The sequence below is a fragment of the Rhineura floridana genome, chromosome 4, assembly GCF_030035675.1.
Source record: "Rhineura floridana isolate rRhiFlo1 chromosome 4, rRhiFlo1.hap2, whole genome shotgun sequence".
In the NCBI taxonomy this organism is placed as follows: Eukaryota; Metazoa; Chordata; class Lepidosauria; order Squamata; family Rhineuridae; genus Rhineura; species Rhineura floridana.
The window spans coordinates 91,452,666-91,460,639 of record NC_084483.1 but is presented as its reverse complement, the minus strand read 5'-3'; positions in this window follow the sequence as shown (position 1 = coordinate 91,460,639).

Sequence of the window (7,974 nt, the reverse complement as noted above, 5' to 3'; positions counted from 1 at the left end):
TCTCCCCGGATGTTTAAAAGAGGCCATTGTAAGACCTTTATTGAAAAAACCCTCTTTGAACGCTTCCTGTTTAGATAGTTTCCGCCCAGTTTCCAATTTACCATTTTTAAGCAAAATCATTGAACGAGTAGTTGCCACCCAACTCCAGTGTTTTCTGGAGGAAAGAGACTATTATGACCCTTTCCAGTCTGGTTTCAGGCCTGGTCATGGGACCGAAACGGCTTTGGTTGCTTTAGTGGATGACCTCCGTAGGGAACTAGACAGGGGGAGTGTGTCCCTGTTGGTCCTTCTTGATCTCTCAGCAGCCTTTGACACCATTGATCATAGTATTCTCTTGGACCGCCTCTCCGGGATGGGATTACGAGGTACCGTTTTGCAGTGGCTCTGCTCCTTCCTGGAGGGTAGAACACAGAGAGTTTCACTCGGCGACTTCTGTTCAGACCCTTGGCCGCTATTGTGCGGAGTCCCTCAGGGTTCAGTGTTATATCCGATGTTATTTAACATCTATATGAAGCCGCTGGGAGAGGTCATCCAGAGGTTTGGAGTTCGGTATCATCAATATGCTGATGATACTCAGCTTTATTTCTCCTTTCCTCCAGATGCTAAAGAAGCTGTCTGGCCCCTAAACCAGTGCCCGACTGCAGTGATGAACTGGATGAAGCTGAATAAGCTGAAACTAAATCCAGACAAAACAGAAGTGCTTCTAGTTAGTCGAAAGACTGATCTGGAAATAGGGAACTTACCAGTGTTGGATGGGGTTACACTCCCCCTGAAGACCCAGGTTCGCAGTTTGGGTGTACTTCTGGATTCGGCCTTGACCTTGGAAGCCCAGGTTTTGGCGGTATCCAGAAGTGCTTTTGCCCAGCTAAAACTGGTCCGCCAACTGCGCCCATTTCTGGAGATTTCTGACCTAATGAAAGTAACGCATGCCTTGGTTACATCCCGGTTGGACTATTGCAATGTGCTCTATACAGGACTTCCCTTGAGAACAGCCCGGCAGCTTAAATTGGTTCAAAGGGCAGCGGCCAGAATGCTAACAGGAGCTGGCTTACGAGCCCATACAACCCCACTCTTACAACAGCTACACTGGCTACCAATTTGCTACCGGGCTCACTTCAAGGTACTAGTGTTAACTTTTAAAGCCTTACATGGCTTGGGCCCTCTTTATTTGTCGAATCGTATTTCCTTTTATGAACCCGCTTGGCTCCTGAGATCCTCTACAGACCCTGGTCTTATGATCCCTCCATTCTCCCAAATCCACCTGATGGGTACTAGAAACAAAGCTTTTTCGGTGGTAGGCCCTACACTTTGGAATGCCCTACCGATGGAGGTACGCTTCTCCCCCTCACTTGAAGTTTTTTGCCGTCAGGTCAAAACGTTTTTATTTCGCCAAGCTTTTAATTGTAATGTATAGATTGTTTTAGAAATTTTAATCTGTCGTCGTACTAACTATATAATTATGTTTTTATTATGTTATCTTAATTTGTATATGTAACTGTAGTTCTGTTCGCCGCTCTGAATTCTTTTGAAATAGAGCGGGTTATAAATATATTAAATAAATAAATAAATAAATAAATCTTGGATTATTATCCTCAGAAATGAAGCAGAACTTGTGCAGATCTGTCGGAACTAGGGTTGCCAGGTTCATGGCCTGAGGCTGATCCTGTATCTTTAGGAGAAGAGAAAGTCAGCCAAGTGCAGGTGTTCTTGTAACCCTGTAATGGGAAAAACCACAAGGTGGAATTCTCCTTTCTCCCTGCCCAACTTTTAAAGATACAGAAGACCTCTTGGAGGCCAGGCCTGGCAACTAAGAGGTCTTCTGTATCTTTAAAAGTTGTGCAGGGGGAAGGGAGAATTCCACCTTGTGGTTTTTCACATTACAGGGTTGCAAGAACACCTGCACTTGGCTGACTTTCTCCTCTCCTAAAGATACAGGATCAGTCTCAGGCCATGAACCTGGCAACCCTAGTCGGAACTGATGCTTTATGAGTTTGGCCAAGAGGAGCCACCAGCCCCTTAGCCACTGCATTCTGCACCAGTTGCAATCTCTAAACTGTTTTCAAGGTGTGTGTCATCATGCATTATAACAGTCCAGGCTGGAAGTTACCAGAATATGTGTTATTGTGCCAGAGTTCTTCTGACCAGTAACATCCAGAGCTGGCACAACAGCCAAAGCTGGCCATAGACAGTTTTAAACAATGAAGAAACCTAGACCTTCAGAAACCAAGCTCGATCAAGAAAAAAACCCCAAAGTACTTGCTCTTTTAAGGGGATGCAACCTCATCCAGAACAGAGCATCTCACCAGCTCTTGGGCTGAGTGCCTGACACTCAGCCCATAACTGCTTCCAGCACTGGACAGGCCTCTGAATCATTAAACCCGTGGGGAACAGAGAAACAGAGCCGAGTGTTTTCTGCATTCTTATGACACCTCACCCCACTTCCTCTGACGACAGCTCCCAACAGCTTTATATAGATGTTAAATAGCATAGGTAGGCAAGATTGAATTACATGGGACCCTGCAGGATAATCCCCATAGGGTTGAGCAGTAGTCTGTCATTGCCACTCTCTGGACATGATCCCACAGGTAGAAATGGAGCCATTGTAACACCATGTCTTCAACTTTCAACCTATAGAGATGATCCAGGAGGATACCATGGCTGACAGTATCAAAAGCTACAAGAGGTCAAGGAGAATCAACAGGGTTGCACTTCCCCTTCCTTTTTCATCAATATATGAATATTGATATTTCATTTGAAATAGATACTTTTAAAAAATATCGATATTAATATCAATAATTTTGCAGAAAAAAACCCTGAATTGATATTCATAGCAAATAGCAAACAGCGATCCCCAACAAAGCCGTACCAGAAGGAAGTTCGATGGAGCAAAAATGGAACTGGAACTGAAATGCAGATCCCATCCCTTGTCTCAGTACTTTATTGGACCTGAAGCCAGTTTGAAATGGGCCTAGATAATTCATTTCTTCCTGAAGATGAATTACCATTTGAATTTGACAGCTGTCTATGTCAATATTTAGAAGTCCACTCCATGATTTTTAACAGTTCTGTTCTAGCAGAATGTGGAATTGTTTTCATACCCAAGGTTTACTTATGGACCACATTTTGTCCACAAGTTGGAGCTGATTTTTGTATTTTGTACTACAGCCGTTTTAATCAAAGTTGACTTTGCCCTGAACACTAATCTGATTTTTTCCCCTCTCAGAATTTTTAGGAAATGTATGCAAGCAAAATACCAGGATTGTCCCTATTGCATGTTCGTTTCTGTTCTGAAAGATTTACGTGTTTGACTAATTCTGATGTAATTTTTTTAAAGATGTCTGTCTTCACAGGAATCAAGCCAAATGTCACCCTGCAAGGGAATACTTAGAGTATGGAGCTTGGAAAAGTTACTTTTTTAAACTACAACTCCCATCAGCCCCAGCTAGCATGACCATTGGATTGGGCTGATGGGAGTTGTAGTCAAAAAAGTAACTTTTCCAAGCTCTACAAATTACTGGATTACACTACTGAAATTCTTGAGTGTTTTGGTTAATGCATAACTTTAACTGCATAAAACATTATCAGCAGATGCCTGCTGCTTTTTATGAATGAGTGTGCACAGTATCTAATGCTAAATGTGATATTCCTAACAAAGCTCAAGAATCCTGCAAGAGATACCTAAGGTCACATCCATACCATAAGTGCGTATCCTGGGAACTGTGGTTCATTAAGAGTACTGGGAATTGGAATTCTGTAAGGGGTAAACCAGTGTTCCCAGGATTCTTTGGGGAAGCCATATTAAGAAGAGCAGCAACAGAAGACAGAACAGCAGTGACGTTCCATTTCTAGTCTTGTGAAATTTCCCCCCAGACTTATCATGTGAGGTTTTGGCCAGAGGAAAAAAACTTGTTTTTTCACAAATATTTAAAGAGATTAAGAAGGAAGGCCTGAAGAACTAAGTCTCTGGTTAATGCAGCCTTTCCCAACCTTTGGGTCCTCAGATGTTGCTAGACTACTGTTCCTGTAAGTCCTGACCATTGACCGTGCAGGCTGGGGCTGATGGGAGTTGTAGTCTAGGAACATCTGGGGCTCCAAAGGTTGGGAAAGGCTGGGTTAATGTAATAGCAAACAATTTCCATGAGAGGGCTTTGCTTGCTAAGCACACCTGAGGAACTGTTAGCAAGCTGATGCCATCACGCCAGTGGCTGTAGGGGGCTGCTTTAGATGCTGTTTATTGAAGCTGGAGTTCAAAGATGGTAAGGTTTAAGGAATCTCGGTGGGTAGATTTATCTGCTAATTGCCGATCATATTTAGGAGAACAAGTCATTAAAACTGATTTGTAGATACATTCAGGCTTATTTGAAAGTCTGGGTAGTTTTTGGATTACACCTTTAGAATAAGTTGTTGTCTTTTTCTTTTCTTTTTTAGTTAGCAGCAGAAAGGCAAAACATACATTTTTCCACTGGATATTTGCCTTCCATGCTGTTCCCCATCATTAAATATTTAAAAGATTTACACCAAGACCCAAAATAAGAACAAAGAAACTGTGTGTGTGTGTATCTTGTCCACTCTGTTTCTTATTAATATACCCAAATCATGATATTTATTTAGCTGCTAAATCTATAAATATTTTATTTCATAAGGCTTCCAGTATTCTTAGTATAAACAATAACACAAGGAACTACAAGAACAAAAACTCAAATAAGGAACTCCTAATTAGCTAAAAAGTCCTTGTCATGAATACTGCTGTCAAGGAGATAATTGCTAACCCATTGAAGAAACACACACAGACACACAGCCTAACAAAGATTGGATGCTGTTGAATTATATTTGCACAACTTAAATATGAATATGAATAATATATTAGTTACTGCTTGTCACACTTCTACATTGCTACATTCTATGTAGCTTTGGCCTTATTGACTGCAGTGAATCCAAACCAGACTAATTTCAGGTGACTCTGCTTAAAGTGTTTGATAGTTTGGCATTGTGCTGCTGTTAGTAAAGGAGTTCAGATGAAACGGTGCTTGTGTAAAATCTAGGGGTGTGCACCAGCCACAGAATTCTACTTGTATCTGTATCTGGAGCTTTGGGACTCCATTTGTATCTGTATCTCGAGTCTGATCTGTTTTGGAGCCACTTTGTGTTTTCCCCATTTGTCTCATTATTTGGGACCAAATTAGATCTGATAAAAATAAAGCTCTGTCCCCCCTCCCCATTCACTTTAATGGGAAATCTAAACATTGCTACATATCTTTTTTTCCTTTCCACAGAAGTGAATGAAGTTTGCAGATGTGGGAGCCCATCCAGAATGGATTAAGCAGGCCAAATATTAGGCAGATACATCCAGGGGGTTTGGGGCAGGGAAACGTCACATTTTAATTGTATTTAATTAAGAAAAAGTCAATAACTTAAACATTTTCTGCAAGAATTGGATACAGTTTACAGGTATGGCCACTCTTTCTAAGGGAATGAAGACTGCCAAATTTCAAAATGATGTCTGTAGTGGATCTCCTGACAGGGAGACTTTACCATTTGGGGCTGGGTGGAGAAAGAATCATAGGGGATGGGGTTAGACGTGGAACAAAGAGTATGGATCCCCAGGAAAGACTGGGGTGGGGAAAATTTCATGTCCTCAGCAAGGACTGTGTAACATCAAAAGTCATTGGTGCTGGGACAGCTTCTGTGGCTGCCCCCAGATTTTAGGGATACAATGGAGATATCTGATTTGCATAGGGAAGAAATGGGTCTGTGCTGAAAAACAATCACGTTTTTTAATCCCACCCTCCAGTCACTGTGATTTGAACATAATTCCCTGTGTTTGTAAGCTAGACCTGTCCATCAAAATGAAAGATCTTCACACCTCTCCACCTCCTCACCTCTCAGACTTGGGGTGTTTCCCCAGTCATCTTGGTTTCATTTCACAAAAAGAAAGAAAATAACAGTTGTGTGATTGTGTGACCACTTAGGCCACAAAGCCACTCCGAAGCTAAGGGAGTCCCTCATTCAACCTGAGATGCCTAGCTGACAGTGTGATCTGATTCAGAAATGCGAGAACCTTCCGCAAATCACCTCAATTTGCCTTGTAATTTGGAGTATAAGGCACTCCCCTGCTGCTGGTTGCATATGTGGCAACATAAGAAGGAACATAGGACATTGTCGTATACTGAGTCAGACCACTGGTTCCTCTGGCTCAGAATTTGCACTGACTGGCATTGGCTTTCCAGGGTTTCAGGAACGAGCCTTTCCCAGCCCTACCTGGAGATGCTGGGGATTGAACAAGGGACCTTCTGAATACAAAAGCAGCATGTCCAGTGGTCACAGATGATAGAAGTTGTAGTTTAGCAACATCTACATGACCACAGGTTGCACAGGTTGCAAGGCACCCTTGCATTGTAATTTTTACTTATTTATTTATTATTTCCAGAGCTTGGATAAGTTACTTTTTTGAACTACAGCTCCCATCAGCCCAATCCAGTGGCCATGCTGGCGGGGGCTGATGGGAGCTGTAGTTCAAAAAAGTAACTTTTCCAAGCTCTAATCCCACCCTTCCTCCCAGCAGGTGCCCAGGGCAGCAAACAGAAATGCTAAAAACACTTTAAAACATCATAAAAATACATTAAAACAAAACAACGTTAAAAACATTTTTTAAAAGCTTTAAAAACATTGTAATGATACTACTATATCCATTATTTTTCAGTAAATATATTCATTTAAAATAATCAAACAACCAAGACAAATAATCATTGCCAATGGTTATAGTACTCCATTAAAAGCAACCTCCAATGTGGCTTGTTTATAATGTAAGCATTATATTTGGAGAGCCTATGTCATGATGACTTTTTGGCTTAAGCCCTTTTCTTCTTGTAAAAATAAAAGAATTATAATAGAATTTATTAGACCAGCTAGAATAGCTCATTCAATTATGCCTGAGGAAATGTCAATATTGACACTTGCAGTGAGCTTGTGTGTAGCTCATATGTATACTTGGTTCATGCTATTATGTGTATGAGATTATCTCTTATATTAAACAAAATTCTGAAAGGTTAAAGACAATAATACTCCAAAATGTGATGATAAAAAGGGTTGTCAATACTTCAGGTAAAAATGTAGATTTAAACAATATAATTATATTAGAGAACAAGATTTGAGCTTTGATTAAAAGGATGTTATGAAAAAGAGATGATGAGTGTATCTCATTAATGTGCCATTCTGCTAAAGGTTCTTCTTCAGAGGCAGAAATTTTCTGATAGAATATTGTGCTTGATAGGAAGGAATTAATGCTCCCATATAATAAGAGACAGACCTTATCACCCCCGTTTATAGAAAATTACAAAAATGTAAAAGTAGAGTAGATAAAAGACACATGGGTCACTGTGGTGATCTGGAAGCAATTTTGCCAAGTTGGCAGAAACATAGATAGCAAACAAGATAGAAGGCAACAAAAGAGACGTTCCGAAACCTTTCCCCTCCATGGACAACTTGAAAATTGCTGAGGGTCTTGGTGGACTACTTCATGATTTTTCTGCCTGTGCTAGATGCTATACGATTTTAATTGGGTTTTTTTTGTTGCTTCTTTTAGTTCTTATATTGTCTTTTATTGTATTACAATCTGAATTCAAAAGAATGAAATAAAATACAATTTAAGAAATAAAAGCAGCAATAAAATGTATGGTTCCGAGCTCCATTCAAGGTGCTGGTTTTGACCTATAAAGCCTTACACGGCTTGGGACCACAATACCTGATGGAACGCCTCTACCAACACGAACCCACCCATACACTATGTTCAAGATCAAAGGCCCTCCTCCGGGTGCCTACTCCAAGGGAAGCTTGGAGGGTGGCAACAAGGGAGAGAGCCTTCTCAGTGGTGGCCCCAAAATTATGGAATGATCTCCTTGACGAGGTGTGCCTGGCACCAACAATGTTGTCTTTTTGGCAGCAGGTCAAGACTTTCCTCTTCTCCCAGGCATTTTA